The 27,637-nt window shown below is 41.0% G+C and overlaps 1 pseudogene across 1 annotated transcript in view; it reads left to right on the plus strand.

Moving 5' to 3' along the window:
• Window positions 1–27,637, plus strand: part of LOC311133439 — a 55,079-nt pseudogene that overhangs the window by 18,791 nt on the left and 8,651 nt on the right. The window lies entirely within an intron of this gene.

Below are 27,637 nucleotides of genomic sequence, written 5' to 3' on the forward strand. Positions count from 1 at the left end.
TTCCACGTTTAAATAACTTTTAACAGCCCAGCCAAAGCACACTTGCCCAAAAGGCATGGATGAAAGGAGAAAACAAGTTGAAGCCAGCGACCACTGAATTTAAAATAAAGATTGGGCCAAACCGATAAAGAGTTTGTGCTAGGAAGGCTGAAGCAGCTTTTCTCAGAGAAAACTATGCCGGAGCCAGATGAAGTCCTAACCTTCTTTTGAGATGTTTTACACACAACTATATTACATGGTTCAAAGACATGAAACCCTGCAGAATATCCCAGTTTAACATTCACACAGAGCACTTGCTCTTTAAAGGTAACTGTAGCTATCTGCATAATATCCCTACACGCTCTCCTTGTCTTTATACAACTCTGGCTCCTTCTCTTCTTCATTTCTCTTCTCTCACCCTCCTTCTCTCTCTACAATTGTTGAGCTGTCAGGAGCTATAACTTCTTTTGAGTGACAGGTAGTGTGAGACAGATTCGCTGTTAATCATTTCCCCTCTTTTCTCTCGTTCATGACCACTGCCTACAGTAGTATTTCAGACTTAACTAGAGTTGGTTTCCAACAGCAACAGTGAAACCTTAGAGGCTGTCTCTCTGATATGCTCCTTCTCCAAGGGGATCTAGGGTTAAGACTCCATCTTGTCCTCCCTCCAAGGATACTCTGCCGGGGTCACCATGTCAAGCAAACACTATCTCACACTCAGGAACTGTAGAGTCTGCAGTACTAACAAACCAATGAGCTTCTTCATATGTGCACTGTGTTGTGTCAGAGATTGGGGGATAAATGGTGGGGTTGTCACAAGGTGCAATGATTCATTTCCTGCACTGTCTTTTTGGGGTCTCTGGGCGCGGATGGCCACCCGGGTTGCATGTTAAACATGCTAAGCCAGCCCGTTGGCTGGGGGAGAGGTATGAAAAGTTGGAATTTCTGTTGTACTGTTGGACTCCTGTAATACCACAGAGATACAAAAAAAAAAAAACATTAAAACCTATATCTATATTCATATTCCTGTGAGGACAGGGAACTACTGGCGACATATTCTTCTGTTATGGATTAATATTTTCATGGACATATGCATTTGCTTTATCAGTGTAATCTTGTAAAAAAAAACGATCTGCTCTTGATTAATATTCCTTTTGGGCCCTGTATCTGCAGTAGATTTATATTCCTCTGAGGATTTATATTTGCCCCATATAAATATTCCTGCATCAGCTGTAGATTGATACCCCTGTGAAGACCTTTATCTGCTATGGATTAATAGAACCAAGAACCAAGATCTGCTGTTGATTAATATTCCTCAAAAGTATCCCTGGTATCCCTGGCTCTATGCGTTCTCTGGAAAATAATGCAACTCTGTGGAAGGTCAGTTCCACTCCGCTAGTGCATCGTGGAACACACCTTCCACGTCGTTCATTATTTTCCAGAGAACACACAGCCCCTCGTTGATTATTCCTGTTATACCATGGCTATAATTTAACACATTTGCCGCTAGAAATGTGTTAATTTGCTGGTAGAAATGAAGTAGCTAGCAAGTTTACTAGATAGCTACAGTAGTTGCTATGGTAACCAAACAGACTTACTAGTTTAGCCAAACCATCAGTCCTAGCTTGAATTAAATCGAATTAAACAATGCCAATAATGTTTTCAATTAGACTTTTGCTTTCAAAAGGAGCTCAAACATGGAACATGTAAGAATGAACTATAGCCATTGAATTCTACGGTGCAAATATAATGTGCGTTATAGGGAAATAATGCACACTCTAGAATGCCTTTCAAGCCAATCAGAAACAAGTATTCAACAATGCCATGGTATAAATATTAATAACCCATTGAAAACGAATTCTCCTTGAGAAAAGATAGGTCCTATTTCATATCATGTACATACACCGAGACCGTGGGACAAAGAAAGGATGCAAAACAGTTTGAGCAACTACTGGGACATTATAAACAAACACAGATTAGGTAAAAGGCAGTTAAACAGTATGTAATGAATTGGCAATTAATATCTATTTGGGCTATTTGACATTAGGTTGTTGATTCTAATCCCAGTGTTGAGTCTTTAGCAGAAAGTTGCAAACTTTTCACCAGAAGTGGTGTGTGTGAGCATCGAAGAAATGAGACAGTAATAGAGTGAATATTGACTCCATGCACTCTAGAGATCACTGTTATATTCCGGTGAGGGCTCTCTACCCCCCTCCGCCCCCAACCCCTCAGTCCATCCAGCCCCCCGTGCTGCCTCCCTGCCTTTGAACTCCAGAACCTCAAAGCCCAGCTCTTGGCTGCACTAGGGCTGGCACAATTACTGTATAACCGTATTACCGACGGTTATGGATGAAGACCGTCATGAAAATAAAATAACCATGATACACTGTATAATTTTTTTAAATGGTTGTGTGTGTGTGTGTGTGTGTGTGTGTGTGTATATACAGTGGGGGAAAAAAGTATTGTCAGCCACCAATTGTGCAAGTTCTCCCACTTAAAAAGATGAGAGAGGCCTGTAATTTTCATCATAGGTACACAACAACTATGGCAGACAAAATGAGAAAAAAATATCCAGAAAATCCCATTGTAGGATTTTTAATGAATTTATTTGCAAATTATGGTGGAAAATAAGTATTTGGTCAATAACAAAAGTTTCTCAATACTTTGTTATATACCCTTTGTTGGCAATGACACAGGTCAAACGTTTTCTGTAAGTCTTCACAAGGTTTTCACACACTGTTGCTGGTATTTTGGCCCATTCCTCCATGCAGATCTCCTCTAGAGCAGTGATGTTTTTGGGCTGTCGCTGGGCAACACGGACTTTCAACTCCCTCCAAAGATTTTCTATGGGGTTGAGATCTGGAGACTGGCTAGGCCACTCCAGGACCTTGAAATGCTTCTTACGAAGCCACTCCTTCGTTGCCCGGGCGGTGTGTTTGGGATCATTGTCATGCTGAAAGACCCAGCCACGTTTCATCTTCAATGCCCTTGCTGATGGAAGGAGGTTTTCACTCAAAATCTCACGATACATGGCCCCATTCATTCTTTCCTTTACACGGATCAGTCGTCCTGGTCCCTTTGCAGAAAAACAGCCCCAAAGCATGATGTTTCCACCCCCATGCTTCACAGTAGGTATGGTGTTCTTTGGATGCAACTCAGCATTCTTTGTCCTCCAAACACGACGAGTTGAGTTTTTACCAAAAAGTTCTATTTTGGTTTCATCTGACCATATGACATTCTCCCAATCCTCTTCTGGATCATCCAAATGCACTCGAGCAAACTTCAGACGGGCCTGGACATGTACTGGCTTAAGCAGGGGGACACGTCTGGCACTGCAGGATTTGAGTCCCTGGCGGCGTAGTGTGTCACTGATGATAGGCTTTGTTACTTTGGTCCCAGCTCTCTGCAGGTCATTCACTAGGTCCCCCCGCGTGGTTCTGGGATTTTTGCTCACCGTTCTTGTGATCATTTTGACCCCATGGGGTGAGATATTGCGTGGAGCCCCAGATCGAGGGAGATTATCAGTGGTCTTGTATGTCTTCCATTTCCTAATAATTGCTCCCACAGTTGATTTCTTCAAACCAAGCTGCTTACCTATTGCAGATTCAGTCTTCCCAGCCTGGTGCAGGTCTACAATTTTGTTTCTGGTGTCCTTTGACAGCTCTTTGGTCTTGGCCATAGTGGAGTTTGGAGTGTGACTGTTTGAGGTTGTGGACAGGTGTCTTTTATACTGATAACAAGTTTAAACAGGTGCCATTAATACAGGTAACAAGTGGAGGACAGAGGAGCCTCTTAAAGAAGAAGTTACAGGTCTGTGAGAGCCCAAAATCTTGCTTGTTTTTTAGGTGACCAAATACTTATTTTCCACCATAATTTGCAAATAAATTCATTAAAAATCATACAATGTGATTTTCAGGATTTTTTTTCCTCCATTTGTCTGTCATAGTTGACGTGTACCTATGATGAAAATTACAGGCCTCTCTCATCTTTTTAAGTGGGAGAACTTGCACAATTGGTGGCTGACTAAATACTTTTCCCCCCCACTGTGTGTATGTATGTATGTATATATATATATATATATATATATATATATATATATATATATATATATATATACAGTGGGGAGAACAAGTATTTGATACACTGTCGATTTTGCAGGTTTTTCTACTTACAAAGCATGTAGAGGTCTGTAATTTTTATCATAGGTACACTTCAACTGTGAAAGACGGAATCTAAAACAAAAATCCAGAAAATCACATTGTATGATTTTTAAGTAATTCATTTGCATTTTATTGCATGACATAAGTATTTGATACATCAGAAAAGCAGAACTTAATATTTGGTACAGAAACCTTTGTTTGCAATTACAGAGATCATACGTTTCCTGTAGGTCTTGACCAGGTTTGCACACACTGCAGCAGGGATTTTGGCCCACTCCTCCACTCCACTGTGTTACTAATGGTTTTCTTTGAGACTGTGGTCCCAGCTCTCTTCAGGTCATTGACCAGGTCCTGCCGTATAGTTCTGGGCTGATCCCTCACCTTCCTCATGATCATTGATGCCCCACGAGGTGAGATCTTGCATGGAGCCCCAGACCGAGGCTGATTGACCGTCATCTTGAACTTCTTCCATTTTCTAATAATTGTGCCAACAGTTGTTGCCTTCTCACCAAGCTGCTTTCCTATTGTCCTGTAGCCCATCCCAGCCTTGTGCAGGTCTACAATTTTATCCCTGATGTCCTTACTCTGCTCTCTGGTCTTGGCCATTGTGGAGAGGTTGGCGTCTGTTTGATTGAGTGTGTGGACAGGTGTCTTTTATACAGGTAACGAGTTCAAACAGGTCTAGTTAATACAGGTAATGAGTGGAGAACAGGAGGGCTTCTTAAAGAAAAAATAACAGGTCTGTGAGAGCCGGAATTCTTACTGGTTGGTAGGTGATCAAATACTTATGTCATGCAATAAAATGCAAATTAATTACTTAAAAATCATACAATGTGATTTTCTGGATTTTTGTTTTATATTCCGTCTCTCACAGTTGAAGTGTACCTATGATAAAAATTACAGACCTCTACATGCTTTGTAAGTAGTAAAACCTGCAAAATCGGCAGTGTATCAAATACTTGTTCTCCCCACTGTATATATACAGTGTGGAGAACAAGTATTTGATACACTGCCGATTTTGCAGGTGTCCTACTTACAAAGCATGTAGAGGTCTGTAATTTTTATCATAGGTGCACGTCAACTATGACAGACAAATTGAGGGAAAAAAATCCAGAAAATCACATTGTATGATTTTAAAGTAATTAATTTGCATTTTATTGCATGACATAAGTATTTGATACATCAGAAAAGCAGAACTTAATATTTGGTACAGAAACCTTTGTTTGCAATTACAGAGATCATACGTTTCCTGTAGGTCTTGACCAGGTTTGCACACACTGCAGCAGGGATTTTGGCCCACTCCTCCATACAGACCTTCTCCAGATCCTTCAGGTTTCGGGGCTGTCGCTGGGCAATATGGACTTTCAGCTCCCTCCAAAGATTTTCTATTGGGTTCAGGTCTGGAGACTGGCTAGGCCACTCCAGGACCTTGAGATGCTTCTTACGGAGCCACTCCTTAGTTGCCCTGGCTGTGTGTTTCGGGTCGTTGTCATGCTGGAAGACCCAGCCACGACCCATCTTCAATGCTCTTACTGAGGGAAGGAGGTTGTTGGCCAAGATCTCGCGATACATGGCCCCATCCATCCTCCCCTCAATACTGTGCAGTCGTCCTGTCCCCTTTGCAGAAAAGCATCCCCAAAGAATGATGTTTCCACCTCCATGTTTCACGGTTGGGATGGTGTTCTTGGGGTTGTACTCATCCTTCTTCTTCCTCCAAACACGGCGAGTGGAGTTTAGACCAAAAAACTCTATTTTTGTCTCATCAGACCACATGACCTTCTCCCATTCCTCCTCTGGATCATCCAGATGGTCATTGGCAAACTTGAGCTGCAGGATTTTAATCCATGATGGCGTAGTGTGTTACTAATGGTTTTCTTTGAGACTGTGGTCCCAGCTCTCTTCAGGTCATTGACCAGGTCCTGCCGTGTAGTTCTGGGCTGATCCCTCACCTTCCTCATGATCATTGATGCCCCACGAGGTGAGAACTTGCATGGAGCCCCAGACCGAGGGTGATTGACCGTCATCTTGAACTTCCATTTTCTAATAATTGCGCCAACAGTTGTTGCCTTCTCACCAATCCGCTTGCCTATTGTCCTGTAGCCCATCCCAGCCTTGTGCAGGTCTACAATTTTATCCCTGATGTCCTTACACAGCTCTCTGGTCTTGGCCATTGTGGAGAGGTTGGAGTCTGTTTGATTGAGTGTGTGGACAGGTGTATTTTATACAGGTAACGAGTTCAAACAGGTGCAGTTAATACAGGTAATGAGTGGAGAACAGGAGGGCTTCTTAAAGAAGAACTAACAGGTCTGTGAGAGCCGGAATTCTTACTGGTTGGTAGGTGATCAAATACTTATGTCATGCAATAAAATGCAAATGAATTACTTAAAAATCATACAATGTTATTTTCTGCATTTTTGTTTTAGATTCCGTCTCTCACAGTTGAAGTGTACCTATGATACAAATTACAGACCTCTACATGCTTTGTAAGTAGGAAAACCTGCAAAATCGGCAGTGTATCAAATACTTGTTCTCCCCACTGTATATATATTTATTTATTTATTTATTTATTTATTTGGTGGAATGAATAGCTGTCTGAAGACGGGACGGCCAGACATTCAAGTTGAAAGATGCCAGGTGTTGTAGCAAACGAGTCTTCGGTTGCCTAGGCAGTTGCACACAGAAATAGAATGAATAGAATGTGCTTAGAACCTCTAATCCTGGACATTTGACTGGTAAACTGTCTTTTCCTATACAGTGCCTTCAGAAATTATTCATACCCCTTGACTTATTCCCCATTTTGTTGTGTTAAAGCCTGAATTCAAAATGGGTTAAATTTCTCACCCAACTACACACAATACCCTATATTGACAAAGTGAAAACATGTTTTTGATTACATGTTAAAATTACCTTTGGCAGCCATTACAGTTGTAAGTCTTGCTGGCTAAGTCTCTAAGAGCTTTGCACACCTGGATTGTACAATATTTGCACATTATTATTTAAGCTTCAAGCGCTGTGAAGTTGGTTGTTGATCATTGCTAGACAGCCATTTTTAGGTCTTGCCACAGATTCTCAAGCCGATTTTAAGTCAAAACTGTAACTAGGCCACTCAGGAACATTCAATGTCATCTTGGTAAGCAACTTCATTGTATATTTGGCTTTGTGTTTTAGGTTATTGTCCTGCTGAAAGGTGAATTAATCTCCCAGTGTCTTTTGGAAACCTAGGATTCTGTGCTTAGCTCTTTTCCGTTTATTTTTATCAACAACAAAAAAACTCCCTAGTCCTTGCCGATGACAAGCATATCAATAAGATGATGCAGCCACCGTCATGCTTGAAAATATGAAGAGTGGTACTCAGTGATGTGTTGTGTTGGATTTACAGAAAAGAGGTAGTCATTAAAAAATCATGTTAAACACAATTATTGCACACAGAGTGAGTCCATGCAACTTATTATGTGACTTGTTAAGCACATTTTTACTCCTAAACTTACTTAGGCTTGCCTTAACAAAGGGGTTGAATACTTATTGACGCAAGACATTTCAACTTTTCATTTTTAATTAATTTGTCAACATTTCAAAAAACATAATTCCACTTTGACATTATGGGGTATTGTGTATAGGCCAGTGACACACAATCTCAATTTAATTCATTTTAAATTCAGGCTGTAACACAAGAAAATGTGGACAAAGTCAAGGGGTGTGAATACTTTCTGAAGGCACTGTATACACTGAGTGTACAAAACATTAGGAACTATTTCCATGACATAGACTGACCAGGTGAATCCAAGTGAAATCTATGATCCCTTATTGATGTCACTTGTTAAATCCACTTCAATCAGTGTAGATGAAGGGGAGGAATCAGGTTAACTAAGGATTTTTAAGCCTTGAGACATGGATTGTGTATGTGTGCCATTCAGAGGGTGAATGGGCAAGACAAAATATTTAAGTGCCTTTGTAGTAGGTGCCAGGCGCACCGGTTTGAGTGTGTCAAGAACTGCAACGCTGCTGGGTTTTTCACGCTCAACAGTTTCCCGTGTTTATCAAGAGTGGTCCACCAGCCAAAGGACACCCAGCCAACTTGACACAACTGTGGGAAACATTGGAGTCAACATGGGCCAGCATCCCTGTGGAACGCTTTCGACACCTTGTAAAGTCCATGCCCTGACGAATTCAGGCTGTTCTGAGGGCAGAAGGGGGTGCAACTCAATATTAGGACGGTGTTCTTAATGTTTTGTACACTCATTGTATATAGAGTTAGGCCAATGTGGTTTCTGTCTGTACGTTCCACGTTCTCCTCCATTGCCGTTAAGTGATAATTGAGGCTTCCGTGTTGTGCAGTTTATTTCTGATCGTTTTCAAAACCTATGAATATGTTTGGTGTTTTGGTGTGTGTTGACGTGTCTGTGTTTGTGTCCCTCACCTGAGTTGTGTTGACTGACCTGTTGGCTTATCTCAAATGACAGATGGGTTGTCTACTGTGTGTGTGTGCGTATGTGCATGTGTGCATGCATCTGCATATAGGTAGGTGTGTGTGTGTGTGTGTGTGTGTGTGTGTGTGGTGTCACTGTCTTGCCGGTGGCATTAGCGTCTCATCAGAGCGGTGGATGCAGCAGGCTCCATTAATCCTCATCACAGTGGCTGTCAGGACTGCGAGGGAGCAGTGCGTCACACACTCCTTAATCAAAGACGTAATTAGCCAATAATTAGTAGGTTGGAAGTATGGATTAGAAGAAGAAAAAAAACAGTTTTACTTCCACCGTCTGAGAGGCCAAATTGATGTGCAATCTGCCCATGTGTTTGGCCCAGGCTGACAGGAACAGGCAGGGATAGATGGTTGGAGGGAGGGATGGAGTGCAGACAGTAAGATGCACTGTGTGTGTTTAGGCAAACTATTCCTGTGGGGTTCTAGTGGAAGTGTTCACTGTGGAGGAGCTGAGGGGAGCGACCAGGGGTTAAGGTGCATGTGTGTGTCTGCGGCGACCCTCTCTTATGTCTCTGCCTCAGCCTCAGAGAGACGGAGATTGAAAAAGAGAAATGTTGATTGAGAAGATGGATTCTCAAGGTGAGCTTGTTGAGGGAGAGGGACGCAAACGGTCGCTTTTGTCACTTACTGGTTGGGCTGGCTCTGTGAGATATGAATGAATATTGTTCCTTCTAACCAGCTTTTGTTTAATCTAGTCTTTTGTTTTGTGTATTATTTGTTATTCTTAAACATATATTTGGGGTGGGGTCAGACCCGGCGCCAGGATAAAGTGACTAAGGGGGCAGTTGAAATCCCTCAGGGACATTCTACCACCCTACGGACATTTACCCTGCCTCCACCCCCCCAAATGGACATTTATCATTATTACAGTTGTAAATATGTATATATTATAATAATAATAATAATAATAATAATTGTTATTATTATTTCATTATTATTGTTTCATTCACTTCTCTTTTTGACCTGCATGTTGGCTTAAGAATTTCACTGTACCCTGCAATTACATCTGCGACCATGTGCATGTGACTAATAAACTAATTTAATTGATCTAATCTAATATGGCACAATACACATTTGTGGATAAAATTTGACCCACGTAATCAATTAAGCAATGCCTGCCTACCATAAACTAATTTACAATATATACAGTTCCATTTACAACCACGAAAACCAATAGGGAGTTAAGAACCATAATAGCATGTATCTATTTCTATGATGAAACCATACTGATATGTAGCTATACCCAGGGGCGTCATTTGGGTTCTTGCATTGGAATTATATTGAATTCTGGTTATATCACGCTATACCGCAATAAACACAAAAGTGTCAGGTTGGCGCGAAGTCTCCGCTGCACTCTATCAGAACCATGAACAGCGCCCTACACACTAAAACAAGATTTTGATAAAAACCAACCAGCTAGATTGTTTCTTAACTTTTCAGAAAAGTTGAAGCCTCCTTGATGCTCTGTGCAACTTCCTGAGTAATCAATAATTCCATTCTCCCCGAAATCTTCTTGTAAGATTCCCCTCAAATGCAGTTGGATTAGTTGAGCTTTCCTTGGATGTAGCTTGCTTCTTCTGTTCTGACTGAACACGCTTGTCAAAGTGGAAAATGAGTTCTTGCATATAGTTGTGTACGCCCCAAGTCAATCCATGTTTCAATGCAGTAAGCACGGTCGGCATAGCAGAGAGAGGCCCAGAGAATCATTGCAGGATATCAAGTGGGGTCTATTTGGAGCGTGCGATTTCAGTCTGCAAAAACAGGCGAGCTTCCACCAAATTTGTTTTGCTTAGGTCGAGCAGTGGTTCCACCTTTTTCACGTCATGGCTCTCTGGGTCAAAGGCACACAGGGTCTCCACCAGTTGGCTGTTGCATTCGCGGAATCGTTCTGACATTTCACCAATGACGGCATCCAACAGTCTTTTACACTTAGTGTCTTCTCCTCTGTCCTGCTGGCCTACTGTACTGTACACCACTTATTGCTGGAGATGTGTACTTACAGTGCCTTCGTAAACTATTCAGACCCCTTGACTTTTTCCACATTTTGTTATGTTACAGCCTTATTCTAAAATGGATAAAATAGTTTTTTCCCCCCTCATCAATCTACACACAATACCCCATAATGACAAAGCAAAAAATTGTTTTTATAAACAATTAAAATAAATATCACATTTATATAAGTATTCAGACCCTTTACTCAGTACTTTGTTGAAGCACCTTTGTCAGCGATTACAGCATCGAGTCTTCTTGGGTATGACTCTACAAGCTTGGCACATCTGTATTTGGGGAGTTTCTCCCATTCTTCTCTGCAGATCCTTTCAAGCTCTGTGAGGTTGGATGGGGAGCGTTGCTGCACAACTATTTTCAGATCTCTCCAGAGATGTTCGATCGGGTTCAAGTCCGGGCTCTGCCTGGGCAGCTCAAGGACATTCAGAGACTTGTCCCGAAGCCACTCCTGCGTTGTCTTGGCTGTGTGCTTAGGGTCATTGTCCTGTTAGAAGGTGAACCTTCGCCCCAGTCTGAGGTCCTAAGCGCTCTGGAGCAGGTTTTCATCAAGGATCTCTCTGTATTTCTTTCCCTCGATCCTGACTAGTCTCCCAGTCCATCACACCACCACCACCATGCTTGACCTTTGGTATGATGTTCTTACTGTGGAATGCAGAGTTTGGTTTTCGCCAGGCATTACTGGAACCATGTTGTCCAAAAAGTTATACTTTTGAATCATCTGTCCATAGAACGTTCTTCCAAGAGTCTTGATGATCATCCAGGTGCTTTTTGGCAAACTTGAGTCAACTTTTTGGACGAGATGGGTCCCATTATGCCTGGCGAAAACCAAACTCTGCATTCCACAGTAAGAACATCATACCAAAGGTCAAGCATGGTGGTGGTGGTGTGATTGTTTGGGGATGCTTTGCTGCCTCAGGACCTGGACGACTTGCCTTAATAGAAGGAACCATGAATTCTGCTCTGTATCAGAGAATTCTACAGCAGAATGTCAGACCATCCGTCTGTGAGCTGAAGCTGAAGCGCAGCTGGGTCATGCAGCAAGACAATGATCCAAAACACACAATCAAGTCTACAAGAAAATTGCTAAAAAGCAACAAATTGGAAGTTTTGGAATGGCCTAGTCAAAGTCCAGACCTAATCCCAATTGAGATGTTGTGGCAGGACTTGAAACGAGCAGTTCATGCTTGAAACCCACACATCACTGAGTTAAAGCAGTTCTGCATGGAAGAGTGGGCCAAAATTCCTCCACAGCGACGTGAGAGACTGATCAACAACTACAGGAAGAATTTGGTTGGAGTCATTACAGCTAAAGGTGGCACAACCAGTTATTGAGTGTAAGGGGGCAATTACTTTTTCACACAGGGGAATTGGGTGTTGCATAACTTTGTTTATGAAATAAATATGTAATTGTTGTGTTATTTGTTCACTTATGTTCCCTTTTATCTAATATTTGGTTGAAGATCTGATAACATTCAGTATCACAAATATGCAAAAGTAGAGAAAATTAGAAAGGGGGCAAATACTTTTTCATAGCACTGTATATATCTTTTTTGTTTCTGTTCGACTAAAGAAATCTCGGTCAACCAACAGCTTATCGACCAAACAATCGACCAGTCAACTAAATGGGGTCAGCCCTAGCATAGAATATTGAAATATTTGCTGACACATTTTGGAGCAAGCTGCAATAACTGCAGTAATCAAGTAAAGCAGTTATACGGAAGTGTTCTTTTTTAATGGTAGGACTAGATTTCCTGTCCTTGTGGACACTTCTGACATCTCTGCATCTCTCCATCCTCCTCCCCTCTCGCAGTGCTATCTAGTGGTTTTCTGCAAATGAAGCTGTGCTGCATGCATGTGAAAGTAATGCCTTGTAAAGGCTTTGCCATCAGAAGATGAGATAAAGTACTCTCTCTCTCTGCTGCACTGCTTTTAAGTGACAGCCTTTGAAGTGAAGGCAATTAGTTCTTACTTTGTGTTTCGCCATGGAAATACTGGGATTCTGACCACAAAGCCCACTGGGCAAAAACGGGTTGGATCAATGTTGTTTCCACGTAATTTCAACAAAACAATTTAATGTGATGACGTTGAATTAATGTGGAAAACTGATTGAATTTGCAAAAAGTCATCAACATAAGGGAATTTAGACTTTTACTTTTAACCTAAATCCAATTACATGGTGCCATTCTTTTTTTAAATTTCACTTTGAATTCACGTCAGTTGTCAACTCAACCAGATGTAAATCAAAACTAGATGTTGAACTGAGGTCGGTGCCCAGTGGGAGGAATCTGTAATGTGAGAGTGTGTGATTGGACTGGTCGACTTCCCTCTCCCAGGTGTGTGTGACCAAAATGTGTCACTGTCAGTTTCTGACAGTTAAGATCATCAGTCTTCCTCTCCCAGAAGTGTGCATGGTTGTCTGTGTGTATGAAATTTTTGTTAGTGGGTAGATCAGCTTTAATATTGCAGATAGATTGTGGCTTCTATCAATGTAATTGTCTTTATCATTTCCAATCCCCCATATATTAATTTTTTTTAAATAATATATATATATTTATTTATTTTTTTCCTTTATTTCCCCCCCCTAACCCTACTACCCCTCCCTAACTAATGTAAACTAATGGACAACAACAATTAGGCTTCTACTTTCATCTTATACATACTATATACATTTTACATGAATTATCTTTTGTTTGTTTTTAGTCCCATCCTTCAGCTAACCTCAACGCCTCCCATCTATCTCTGAACACCATCCAGTTTTGATTTCTATTTGCTGTGCTATGATATTTCACAAAAGGTCTGAACCTTTTTATTCTCATAGTTTCAACAGATTGTAAATTAAAGATAAACATTTTTGCTAAGATTATTATTATTATATTATTGATTGATTGACTATGACTTTTCAAATCACCCAGCAGCGCTATTAGCAGAGTTAGCTCCAGGTAAATGTTGCAATTCTTCAGCCATTCCTGAACCTGCGACCAAAAACAAGCTACAAGGACAGTACCAAAACAAATGATCTAATGATTCTGTCTCTTCGCAGCAAAATCTTCACAGCTGGGATAGTTGTATCCCCCATATACAGTGGGGAGAACAAGTATTTGATACACATTGAAAGAATATGGCACCACAACAAACCTACCAAGAGAGGGCCGCCCACCAAAACTCACGGACCAGGCAAGGAGGGCATTAATCAGAGAGGCAACAAAGAGACCAAAGATAACCCTGAAGGAGCTGCAAAGCTCCACAGCGGAGATTGGAGTATCTGTCCATATGACCACTGTAAGCCATACACTCCACAGAGCTGGGCTTTATGGAAGAGTGGCCAGAAAAAAGCCATTCCTTAAAGAAAAAAATAAGCAAACACGTTTGTTGTTCGCCAAAAGGCATGTTGGAGACTCCCCAAACATATGGAGAAGGTACTCTGGTAAGATAAGACTAAAATCAAGCTTTTTGGCCATTAAGGAAAACGCTGTGTCTGGCACAAACACAACACCTCTCATCACCCTGAGAACACCATCCCCACAGTGAAGCATGGTGATGGCAGCATCATGCTGTGGGGATGTTTTTCATCGGCAGGGACTGGAAAACTGGTCAGAATTGAAGGAATGATGGATGGCGCTAAATACATGGAAATTCTTGAGGGAAACCTGTTTCAGTCTTCCAGAGATTTGAGACTGGGACGGAGGTTCACCTTCCAGCAGGACAATGACCCTAAGCATACTGCTAAAGCAACACTTGAGTGGTTTAAGGGGAAACATTTAAATGTCTTGGAATGGCCTAGTCAAAGCCCAGACCTCAATCCAATTGAGAATCTGTGGTATGACTTAAAGATTGCTGTACACCGGCGGAACCCATCCAACTTGAAGGAGCTGGATCAGTTTGGCCTTGAAGAATGGGCAAAAATCCCAGTGGCTAGATGTGCCAAGCTTATAGAGACATACCCCAAGATACTTGCAGCTGTAATTGCTGAAAAAGGTGGCTCTACAAAGTATTGACTTTGGGGGGGTGAATAGTTATGCACGCTCAAGTTTTCAGTTTTTCTGTTTTTTTTTGTCTTATTTCTTGTTTGTTTCACAATAAAACATATTTTGCATCTTCAAAGTGGTAGGCATGTTGTGTAAATCAAATGATACAAACCCCAAAAAAATCCATTTCAATTCCAGGTTGTAAGGCAACAAAATAGGAAAAATACCAAGGGGGGTGAATGCTTTCGCAAGCCACTGTATTACTATGATTGGGGATTCATCAATAAATGGGGGGCAAACACAAGATAAGTTTATACGCTAAATAAAAATAAAACCCCTTGCAACCTTGAGGTACCAAAGTTACAATCTGATGCCGCGTTCAAAATAACTGGGAACTGGGAAATTTCCGACTTCCGACTTCAGTGCGTTCAATACAACTGGCAACTCGGGGAAAAAACGAGCTCCAACTGGGAAAAATCGTTTTGAACGGTCATCCAACTCGGAATTCCAACAACTTTCTAGAGCTCCGACTTTCCGACCTGAAGATCATTGACGTCATGATTTCACCTAGTATTTTTCCGAGTTCACAGTTGTCTTGAAAGCCCAATTAGTCAGTCGAGTGAACTATCCCTTGTTATAACATCTTTGGTCTGACATATGCTTACGTGACAACCAGAATGCATTGTATGATGTCAACAAACATGGCGCCACACATAGCCGGCAAATAGCTTAGAATTAGCTCATCATAATCAGTACAACATCCAAAAAAGTATTTTACACACTTGTCCATTAAAATCTATCCAAGAATCGAAATGCATGAGTTGTCACTAGTACTTGAAAATGTGAAATAAACAGTAAATACATTATGATCCATACGTTCATACAGTGTGCTACAACAGAAACGACAACACGATATACAGAAAATAGGCCACTTACTTTGATAGGAACGCACACATGTCCAAAGTACAATTTGTAAGGAAAACAACCATGAAGGCAATGTGGGCGCCAGCCAGAAAATGTGCTGGGGGAAAATGTTTGTGCAAGGCCTGTTCTGACTAGAGATGTGCAATGTCTTCATACTTGATCTGGGGAAACACTAGAGAAGTGCTTGGGCTCTCATTGAAGAGAAAGTTTGTCCGGCTCAGTAAAGACTCAAACATAAATTGTCCACAACAGTGAAATGGGCTACTTCTTATGTGAATTAACGAGGAGGCAGAACACACCTCAATTCCAACTGTTGTTAGAAAATAAAACTTGTTAGAAAATAATTTGAAATTGACAAGTTGAAACATAGCCTATAGATAATTAGCAGCCAGCGTGCCTTGGTTTGAGGGCAGTGTGGGTAACTGTCATGTTGCGTAACAATCACATTTTGGAACAGTGAGAAATTCTGACATCACGCAGGGGCAACGGTTAGAGATATTTGGAACTCGCGTGAAAAGGTTAAAAATTAAAAGATTAAATACCTTATTCAGACCCTTTGCCATGAGGCAGGAAATTGAGCTCGGGTGCATCCTGTTTCCATTGATCATGCTTGAGATGTTTCTACAACTTGACTGGAGTCCACCTGTGGTAAATTCAATTGATTGGACATGATTTGGAAAGGCACACACCTGTCTATATAAGGTCCCAAAGTTGACAGTGCATATCAGAGAAAAAACCAAGCCATGAGGTCGAAGGAATTGTCCGTAGAGTTCAGAGACAGGATTGTGTCGAGGCACAGATCTGGGAAAGGGTACCAAAACATTTCTTCAGCATTGAAGGTCCCCAAGAACACAGTGGCCTCCATCATTATTAAATGGAAGAAGTTTGGAACCACCAAGGCTCTTCCTAGAGATGGCCGCCCGGCCAAACTGAGCAATCAGGGGAGAAGGGCCTTGGTCAGGGAGGTGACCAAGAACCCGATGGTCACTCTAACAGAGCTCCAGAGTTCCTCTATGGAGATGGGAGAACCTTCCAGAAGGACATCCATTTCTGCAGCACTCCACCAATCAGGCCCTTATGGTAGAGTGGCCAGACGGAAGCCACTCCTCAGTAAAAGGCACATGATAGCCCGCTTGGAGTTTGCCAAAAGGCACCTAAAGGACTCTCAGACCATAAGAAACAAGATTCTCTGGTCTGATGAAACCAAGATTGAACTCTTTGACCTGAATGCCAAGCGTCACATCTGGAGGAAACCTGGCCCCATCCCTACGGTGAAGCATGGGGGTGGCAGCATCATGCTGTGGGGATGTTTTTCAGCGGCAGGGAGACTAGTCAGGATCGAGGGAAAGATGAATGGAGCAAAGTACAGAGAGATCCTTGATGAAAACCTGCTCCAGAGAGCTCAGGACCTCAGACTGGGGTGAAGGTTCACCTTCCAACAGGACAACGACCCTAAGCACACAGTCAAGACAACGCAGGAGTGGCTTCGGGACAAGTCTCTGAATGTCCTTGAGTGGCCCAGCCAGAGCCCGGACTTGAACCCGATCGAAAATCTCTGGAAAGACCTGAAAATAGCTGTGCAGCGACGCTTCCCATCCAACTTGACAGAGCTTGAGAGGGTCTGTGAAGAAGAATGGGAGAAACTCCCCAAATGCAGGTGTGCCAAGCTTGTAGCGTTATACCCAAGAAGACTCGAGGCTGTAATTGCTGCCAAAGGTGCTTCAACAAATTACTGAGTAAAGGTCTGAATACTTATGTAAATGTGATATTTCAGTTTTTTATTTTTAGTAAATTTGCTAAAATGTCTAAAACCCTGTGTTTGCTTTGTCATTACGGGGTATTGTGTGTAGATTGATGAGGAAAAAATATATTTAATCAATTTTAGAATAAGGCTGTAACAACAAAATGTGGAAAAAGTCAAGGGGTCTGAATAAGAGATTCTCCAAAATTGAAATATTCCAGGCATTTATATATAAATTCCAGTCGTACTTTATCAAAAGCCTTTTCAAAGTCAGCTATGAAAGCAGGCCTGGTTTCCCAGATTTTTCATTGTGTTCTATTGTTTCCAGTACTTGTCTTATATTATCTCCAATGTATCGTCCATGTAAAAGACTGATTAGGATGAATAATATCTGACAATACCTTTTTAATTCTATGCGCTATGCATTTTGCATCACAACACTGAAGTGTAAGGGGCCTCCAATTTTTTTAATGGACTGGATCTTTATATTAACCATCTGGGTCCTGTTTCAGTAATAGTGAAATCAGACCTTCTTGTTGAGTATCTGATAATCTACCATTTTTATAGGAGTGGTTAAACATGCCAGTAACGGTCCTCTGAGTACATCAACAAAGGTTTGATATACCTCAACTGGTATGCCATACATTTGACATTTTAGTCATTTGGCAGATGCGCTTATCCATTGCGACTTACAGGAGCAATTAGGGTTAAGTGCCTTGCTGAAGGGCACATCGACAGATTTTTCACCTAGTTGGCTAGGGGATTCGAACCAGCAACTTTTTGGTTCCTAGCCCAACACTCTTAACCGCTAGGCTACCTGCGTGTATGTGTCAGTGTGTGTGTTTTGTGTGAGTAAGAGACAATGTCCCCTCTTATCGCTCTCTTGCATGTGTCAGTGTGACTTCAAAAATGAATATTTGACACAATTGAGTGTAGGTTTGTGTAGTCCTATTGCGATGAACGTGTATCTCTCAGGTGTGTGTTCCCTCCTTCCCTCTAAAAATTATCTTATTTAGCTTCTTGCTCCTATTTCAGACAAGTGTGATCCCAGGGCGCTCTCTCTCCTGCATGTTTCTCAGCGGCAGGCGCATCTAATTTAATTCAACTAATGACTAAAACTTCAACTAAAACATCCTCCCTTGTCTAGTTTAACCTTCAACACACACGCACATGCACACACACACATACACACACACACACACACACACACACACACACACTTCCAAAACTTTAAACAGTGTGTGTGTAGACAGACAGTGTTGATTCCTGGGGAATAAGGTGTGTGATGTCCTCCTGACAAGGGGTTTGGGCTGGGGAAGGAGACTGTGTCATTTGTTACACAGGGGCAATTAGAAATCACGTGTAAACAACACTTGCCTGAGCTTTAGTAGACAGTCGCCGTGCTAACTTTGAGCCAGGAGGAAAAGGTGAACGTCGGTAATGGAACTCATTTGTCAAAAGCCTGACCTTGTCCAGAATTGCGTCTGTCTTTAACATGGATGTAAAAAAACACTCCTCATAATATGAAGGATACAAACCATGCAGGCCCTTCCAGCTTGGCCCCATGGGCTAATGCATCAACAAGGGACTGGCCATTACATATGTATTTTGGATTGTTTAAAATACATATACAGTGCAATCGGAAAGTATTCAGACCACTTGACTTTTTCCACATTTTGTTTACGTTACAGCCTTATTCTAAAATGGATAAAATTAATGTTTTTCCTCATCAATCTACACACAACACCTCATAATCACAAAGCAAAAACAGGTTTTTAGAAATGTTTGCTAATGTATTACAAATATAACCCAGAAATACCTTATTTACATAAGTATTCAGACCCTTTACTATGAGACTCGAAATTAAGCTCAGGTGCATCCTGTTTCCATTGATCATCCTTGATTGGAGTCCACCTGTGGTAAATTCAATTGACTGGACATTATTTGGAAAGGCACACACCTGTCTGTATTAGGTCCCAAAGTTGACAGTGCATATAAGAGAAAAAACCAAGCCATGAGGTCGAAGGAATTGTCCGTAGACCTCAGAGACAGGATTGTGTCGAGGCACAGATCTGGGAAAGGGTACCAAAACATTTCTGCAGCATTGAAGGTCCCCAAGAACACAGTGGCCTCCATCATTCTCAAATGGAAGAAGTTTGGAACCACCAAGACTCTTCCTAGAGATGGCCGCCTGGCCAAACTGAGCCATCGGGGGAGAAGGGCCTTGGTCAGGGAGGTGACCAAAAACCCGATGGTCACTCTGACAGAGCTCCAGAGTTCCTCTGTGGAGATGGGAGAACTTTCCAGAAGGACAACAATCTCTGCAGCACTCCACCAATCAGGCCTTTATGGTAGAGTGGCCAGATGGAAGCCACTCCTCTGTAAAAGGCACATGACAGCCCGCTTGGAGTTTGCCAAAAGGCACCTAATGACTCTCAGACCATGAGAAACAAGATTCTCTGGTCTGATGAAACCAAGATTGAACTCTTTGGCCTGAATGCCAAGTATCACGTCTGGAGGAAACCTGGCACCATCCCTACGGTGAAGCATGGGGGTGGCAGCATCATGCTGTGGGGAAGTTTTTCAGTGGCAGGGACTGGGAGACTAGTCAGGATCGAGGGAAAGATGAATGGAGCAAAGTACAGAGAGATCATTGGTGAAAACCTGCTCAGGACCTCAGACTCTGCTGAAGGTTCAGCTTCCAACAGGACAACGACCCTAAGCACACAGCCAAGACAACGCTCGGAGTGTCTTTGGGACAAGTCTCTGAATGTCCTTGAGTGGCCCAGCCAGAGCCCGGACTTGAACCTGATCTAACATCTCTGGAGAGACCTGAAAATAGCTGTGCAGCGACACTCCCCATCCAACCTGACAGAGCTTGAGTGGATCTGCAGAGAAGAATGGGAGAAACTCCCCAAATACAGGTGTGCCAAGCTTTTAGCGTCATACCCAAGAAGACTCAAGGCTATATTCGCTGCCAAAGGTGCTTCAACAAAGTACTGAATAAAGGGTCTGAATACTTATGTAAATTGAATATTTCCGTGTTTTTGCTTTGTCATTATGGGGTATTGTGTGTAGATTGATGAAAAAAACTACAATTTAGTACATTTTAGAATAAGGCTGTAAAGTAACAATGTGAAAAAGGTATAGGGGTCTGAATACTAACGCATCATGCAAGAATTTCAATGATTTTACTCAGTTACAGTTCATATAAGGAAATCAGTCTATTGAAATAAATTCCTTAAGCCCTAATCTATGGATTTCACATGACTGGGCAGGGATGTAGCCATGGGTGGTAACATAATGTAATGATGGACTGTCGTTTCTCTTTGCTTATTTGAGCTGTTCTTGCCATAATATGGACTTGGTCTTTTACCAAATAGGGCTAACTTCTGTACCACCCCTACCTTGTCACAACACAACTGATTGGCTCAAACGCATTAAAAGTAAAGAAATTCCACAAATTAACCTTTTAACAAGGCACACCTGCTAATTGAAATGCATTCCAGGTGACTACCTCTTGAAGCTGGTTGAGAGAATGCCAAAAGTGTGCAAAGCTGTCATCAAGGCAAAGGATGGCTACTTTGAAGAATGTCAAACATAACATATTTGATTTGTTTAACACTTTTTTGATTACTACATGATTCCATATGTGTTATTTCATAGTTTTGATGTCTTCACTATTATTCTGCAATGTAGAAAATAGTAAAAATAAAGAAAAACCCTTGAATGAGTAGGTGTGTCCAAACTTTTGACTGGTACTGTATATTCAAATGTTCTTCTTCAAATGATGCTATTAACACTTGGACCTAACCCTTCCATCTCAAAGGAGAGTTCAAACAACACAGGGAAGGCTAGAACCTTTTATTCACAAGGGTTATTCTATTCAATTCTCCAGCAGTGCTAGACCCCCGTCCTCTCAGTCCTTTCTATGTAGATGAAATCTAGACCCAGTCAGTGTGTGACGGACTCAGCCTGGTAGAATAAGCCATCTCATCTCTAACAGTGGGCTTATTAACTGGGTCATTAGGTATGGCTGCTCTGCAGTCAGCATACTGTCTGTGCTGACAGACAGGCCTTGTGGTCATTAGACCATCTATCATTAGATGGCTTAGTTACAGACCGACAAACAACACAGCGCCAACTAGGAAGCCTGTTATGATCTCTGGGTTATGTAAGGTAGCTAGTTAAGGGTGACTACCTAGGGTGGCTTTCACCATACAAATAGATAGATCTCTATGGTTTTGATGGGTAAACATTAGTGAGGTCATCATTGTGCGACCAGATAGTCAGGCCAGGGCTGTATTCATTAGTTGCAAACAGTTGCTAAACGTTTTGCAACGGAAAACAATAGTTTTTATTGGACAAATTCAGGTAGGTCCCTCCTCGTTTCGTTCTGTTTGCTTCTGTTTGCTTCCGTTTCGTCCGTTTTGTTCCTGGTGAATACACCCCAGGTTAGTCTGTTATCAATAGGTCAACACCTTTGATCACCACTTTGGTCATGCAAACATTCAAATATTCCATGTTATGTACATGGAAAAAAGAGCAGCAAGTTGATAGCAAATTGATAGTACGACCTGGAGTGTCATTTCGAAGTAATTAGAGGTCACGTTAGTATAGTTGGAGTTTTTTTAGTTTTTTGCCCATTGTGTCAAGAATCTCTCTGTTTTATTTTCAGTTGCACAGTATTTGGTAGCATTGTCTTTAAATTGTTTAACTTGGGTCAAATGTTTTGTGTAGCCTTCCACAAGCTTCCCACAATAAGTTGGGTGAATTTTGGCCCATTCCTCCTGACAGAGCTGGTGTAACTGAGTCAGGTTTGTAGGCCTCCTTGCTCGCACACACTTTTTCAGTTCTGCCCACAAATGTGCTATAGGATTGAGGTCAGAGCTTTGTGATGGCCACTCCAATACCTTGACTTTGTTGTCCCTAAGCCATTTTGGCACAACTTTGGAAGTATGCTTGGGGTCATTGTCCATTTCAAATACCCATTGGCGACCAAGCTTTAACTTCCTGACTGATGTCTTGAGATGTTGCTTCAATATATCCACATAATTTTCCTTCCTCATGATGCCATCTGTTTTGTGAAGTGCACCAGTCCCTCCTGCAGCAAAGCACCCCCACAGCATGATACTGCCACCCCCGTGCTTCACGGTTGTGATGGTGTTCTTCGGCTTGCAAGCCTTCCCCTTTTTCCTCCAAACATAATGATGGTCATTATGGCCAAAAAGTTATATTTTTGTTTCATCAGACCAGAGGACATTTCTCCAAAAAGTACGATCTTTGTCCCATGTGCAGTTGCAAACCATAGTCTGGCTTTTTTATGGTGGTTTTGGAGCAGTGGCTTCTTCCTTGCTGAGCGGCCTTTCAGGTTATGTTGATATATGACTCGTTTTACTGTAGATATAGATACTTTTGTACCTGTTTCCTCTAGCATCTTCACAAGGTCCTTTGCTGTTGTTCTGGGATTGATTTGCACTTTTCGCACCAAAGTACGTTCATCTCTAGGAGACAGAACGCGTCTCCTTCCTGAGCGATATGACGGCTGCGTGGTCCCATGGTGTTTATAGTTGCGTACTATTGTTTGTACAGATGAACGTGGTACCTTCAGGCGTTTGGATATTGCTCCCAAGGATGAACCAGACTTTCCAAGACTTTCCTTAAAGGCACAGTCAACTTAGTGTATGTAAACTTCTGACCAACTGGAATTGTGATACAGTGAATTATAAGTGAAATAATCTGTCTGTAAACAATTGTTGGAAAAATTACTTGTGTCATGCACAAAGTAGATGTCCTAACCGACTTGCCAAAACTATAGTTTGTTAACAAGAAATGTGTGGAGTGGTTGAAAAACGAGTTTTAATGACTCCAACCTAAGTGTATGTAAACTTCCGACTTCAATGACATCATCAAAAGTTAAAAACAGGGATTTTCAAACAATATGAGATTCGCACAGTTACGTGGGGAGCAAGAAAATACCCTCCCTCTGGTTAGAAACATGTTGCAGATTTAGAAAATAACTTTTTGTTACTTTTAATCCCATATAATCTCTCCTCTCGTCTCCTGAGTGGCGCAGTGGTCTAAGGCACTGCATCGCAGTGCTAGCTGTGCCACTAGAGATCCTGGTTCGAATCCAGCCTCTGTCGTAGCCGGCCGTGACCGGGAGACCCATGGGGCGGCGCGCAATTGGCCCAGCGTCGTCCAGGGTAGGGGAGGGAATGGCCGGCATGGATGTAGCTCAGTTGATAGAGCATGGTGTTTGCAATGCCAGGGTTGTGGGTTCGATTCCCACAGGGGGTATGAAAAAAAAATATATATATACAAAAAAATAAAATAATAAAATAATGTAAGTCGCTCTGGATAAGAGCGTCTGCTAAATGACGTAAATGTAAATATAAAAAAATACTACAGTTTACTATAGAATACTAAAGTACTTACTATATAATTATCCAGTATACTGTAGAATAGTGTAGTAAATACTACAGTATTAACCCCACAATAGATACTGGAGTAAATACTACAGAAATGTCCGCAAACTATAGTAAATACTACAGTATTTAATTTGCATATTCCCCGCCCCATATCCCAATTTGTGCCACCCGTAAGTGAGAAACCTACATGCCCGGTATAGACCATATATTGTGTTCCCTACAGGTTATAGAAAAGCGCAGAAGCGCTGAACTCTCCGTTCAGCACCCAGTCATACCTACCTACTTACAGGTTATGAAAAATGTGCTTGTTTAGTATTTCTCCATTATGTCAAAGATAATAAAACAGAAACACTTTAGTAAATACTACAGTAATGTCCCCAACAACACTACAGTAAATACTTCAGTATACTACAGTCCGCAAAAACACTATAGTAAATATTACAGTATACTACAGTATAAAACACTACAGTAATTACTATGTTATGTGCTACACTTTTTTTTACTACAGTATTTCTACTATAGTAAACTGTAAATACTACAGTATACTACAGTGAAAACTACAGTAAAGTCTGCAAAAACACTACAGTAAATACTATAGTATTCATACCATAGTATACATTATAGTCTTTTTTCATTTTGGGATTCTACCCTGGAATGTCGCAGAGAAGCTTTTTTTAGTACCTTTTGTTCTTAAATGCGCTGTTTTCATATAGTATACAAAACATTAAGGACACCTGCTCTTTCCATGACATAGGTGAATCCAGGTGAAAGCTGTGATCCCTTATTGATGTCACTTGTTAAATCCACTTCAATCAGTGTAGATGAAGGGGAGGAGACAGGTTAAAGAAGGATGTTTAAGCCTTGAGACAATTGAGACATGGATTGTGTATGTGTGTCATTCAGAGGGTGAATGAGCAAGACAAAGGTTTTAAGTGCCTTTGAATGGGGCATGGTAGTAGGTGCCAGGCGCACCGGTTTGTGTCAAGAACTGCAACGCTGCTGGGTTTTTCATGCTCAACAGTTTCCCGTGTGTATCAAGAATGGTCCACCACCCAAAGGACATCCAGCCAACTTGACACAACTGTGGGAATAAAAAAATAAAAAAAAGTTATTAAACAAAACACTACAGTAAATACTACAGTATACTATATTAATGTCCGCATAAACACTACAGTAAATACTACAGTATACTAAAGTCATACCGCAAAAATACTATAGTAAATACTTGCGCAAAAACACTACAGCGAATACTATAGTATATACATATAGTAATACTACTACAGTATACTATAGTATTTTTAATGTGGGTATCATCAAAAACAATGTAGAAAATGCATTCCATAACATTTTAACAAGGACACAGCAGTTCTATCATTCAGCCTACATTAGCAGCCAATGTGTGGTGTTCAATGAAGGCCTACATTCCATGATACTTTTCATTCCTGTCCTAGTGCGGAAATGCTGGTTTAGTTCCACCCTTCCGAAAACCGACGTATGGCTCCTTATTAATATTGATTAATCGGACGGGCACATCTCCACCTTCCTCCGTGTACACGGTCCATACGGTCTCTGGCACAACCCACACTTCACGAATTGTAAACACACCAAAAAGCCAGGGTCACTTTGCTAATCACTAATTTGCAGTTGAAGTCAGAAGTTAACATATACTTAGGTTGGAGTCATTAAAACTTGTTTTTCAACCACTCCACAAATTTCTTGTTAACAAACTATCGTTTTGGCAGGTCGGTTAGGACATCTACTTTGTGCATGACTCAAGTAATTCTTCCAACAATTGTTTACAGACATATTATTTCATTTATAATTCACTGTATCACAATTCCAGTGGGTCAGAAGTTTACATCCACTAAGTTGACTGTGCCTTTAAACAGCTTGGAAAATTCCAGAAAATGATGTCATGGCTTTAGAAGCTTCTGATAGGCTAATTGACATCATTTGAGTCAATTGGAGGTGTACCTGTGGATGTATTTCAAGGCCTACCTTCAAACTCAGTGCCTCTTTCTTGACATCATGGGAAAAACAAAAGAAATCAACCAAGACCTCAGAAAAAAAATGTAGACCTCCACAAGGCTGGTTCATCCTTGGGAGCAATTTCCAAACGCCTGAAGGTACCACGTTCATCTGCACAAACAATTGTATGCAAGTATAAACACCATGGTAAGTCATAACCGACTTGCCAAAACTATAGTTTGTTAACAAGAAATGTGTGGAGTGGTTGAAAAATGAGTTTTAATGACTCCAACCTAAGTGTATGTAAACTTCCAACATCAGCTGTATGTGTGATGGGATGTACAGTTGAAGTCGGAAGATTACATACACTTAGATTGGAGTCATTAAAACTAGTTTTTCAACCACTCCACAAATTCCTAAAACAGGGAATTTCTACTAGGATTAAATGTCAGGAATTGTGAAAAACTGAGTTTTTAAATGTATTTGGCTAAGGTGTATGTAAACTTCCGACTTCAACTGTATAGGCATTATGGATAGTATGTGGATAGAATAGTATATAGTATATCTGAAGAATACTTGGATTGAATAGTATGTGTACAGCAATAGTTGAATAGGATGGCCTTGACTAGAATATGTAAGCATTATTAAAGTGACCAGTGTTCCATTATTAAAGGGACCAGTGTTCCATGTCTATGTACATAGGGCAGGGGGGTAACATTAGGCTATAAAGGTACACATTTAACAGGATTCATCAAGGATTCATGAACAGGATTATCAAAATACCAACAAAAAAAACATTTCAGCACTGTCTCTCTCTGGCCAGCTCCCAAGACGCGGCCAAATCAGAATGCTACTTTCTAGTTGTCTATCACTTTGTCCACATCAATATTCTCTGTAATTTCTCATTCAACAAAAACAATTGCAAGGTAAGAGAGGCGCTTTATTTAAAAGTTTTAATCAACTTCAGGCGGCTGTAAGACTGCTCTGCCTGCGCGCTGCTGATATAGGCTAATAATAGAGTTAGCCTAAAGATGAAATTAAATTGACAATAGTCTGATGGTTGAGAATATTAATTGATTGTTAAATTGTAGGCCTATCTGAAGAATATGATGAAAAGTGCAGCTAGGAATTGACACAGAGGCAAGGAAGCAACGCCAAAAAGAATGACACATTTAGCTTCTACAGAATCACATTTTGATGTCTATATAGTATCAGAAAAAGAACATTCTGTGGTTTCCAAATCACCTATCCTTGCCAAACAACTCGTAAAAATTACCCCTTGAGCTCTATTTCAAAATAGCCTATATATTTTTGGCAGAATTATCACAATTCCTTGCACTCCCTGTACCTGCACTCTCAATACTCAAAGCACAGTAATACTGCATATTTAAACAAAACAATATGCCATTCTGTTGTTTTGAAATGAATAATGTTCTTTAAGACCTACCGTAACTCATTTACAATTAATGATCTTTGTGATGGTGTTTGTTTAATAGATTTTAACACTTGTGGTCCTCTGTAGCTCAATTGGTAGAGCATGGCGCTTGTAACGCCAGGGTAGTAGATTCGATCCCCGGGACCACCCATACGTAAAAATGTATGCACGCATGACTGTAAATCGCTTTGGATAAAAGCGTCTGCTAAATGGCATATTATATTATACTTGAATTGTGGTGTTTTAGTGGTTTTTCATTTGTTCATATAGCCTACAGTTACACAAACTGAAGAAAATGCTATTGTGTTCTTTAACATACATTTTATTTTGTATTATAATCTTACTTAAGACCTTCATGAACACAACTAAATTATTATTTTTGGGTTTGCATTATGAAATGTATTTATTAGACTGTTAGAATGTTGACATCCAAAAGACTCATCATTGGCTCAAAGGGGTGTCCGTCGAGGCCAGGCTTTTCTAGTGTTAAACAAATGCAGATATATATTACTTATCAATGCCAAAATACCTATTTTGTAAACTAAAT

Source organism: Coregonus lavaretus (assembly GCF_964263955.1).
Source record: "Coregonus lavaretus genome assembly, chromosome: 1".
Taxonomy (NCBI): Eukaryota; Metazoa; Chordata; class Actinopteri; order Salmoniformes; family Salmonidae; genus Coregonus; species Coregonus lavaretus.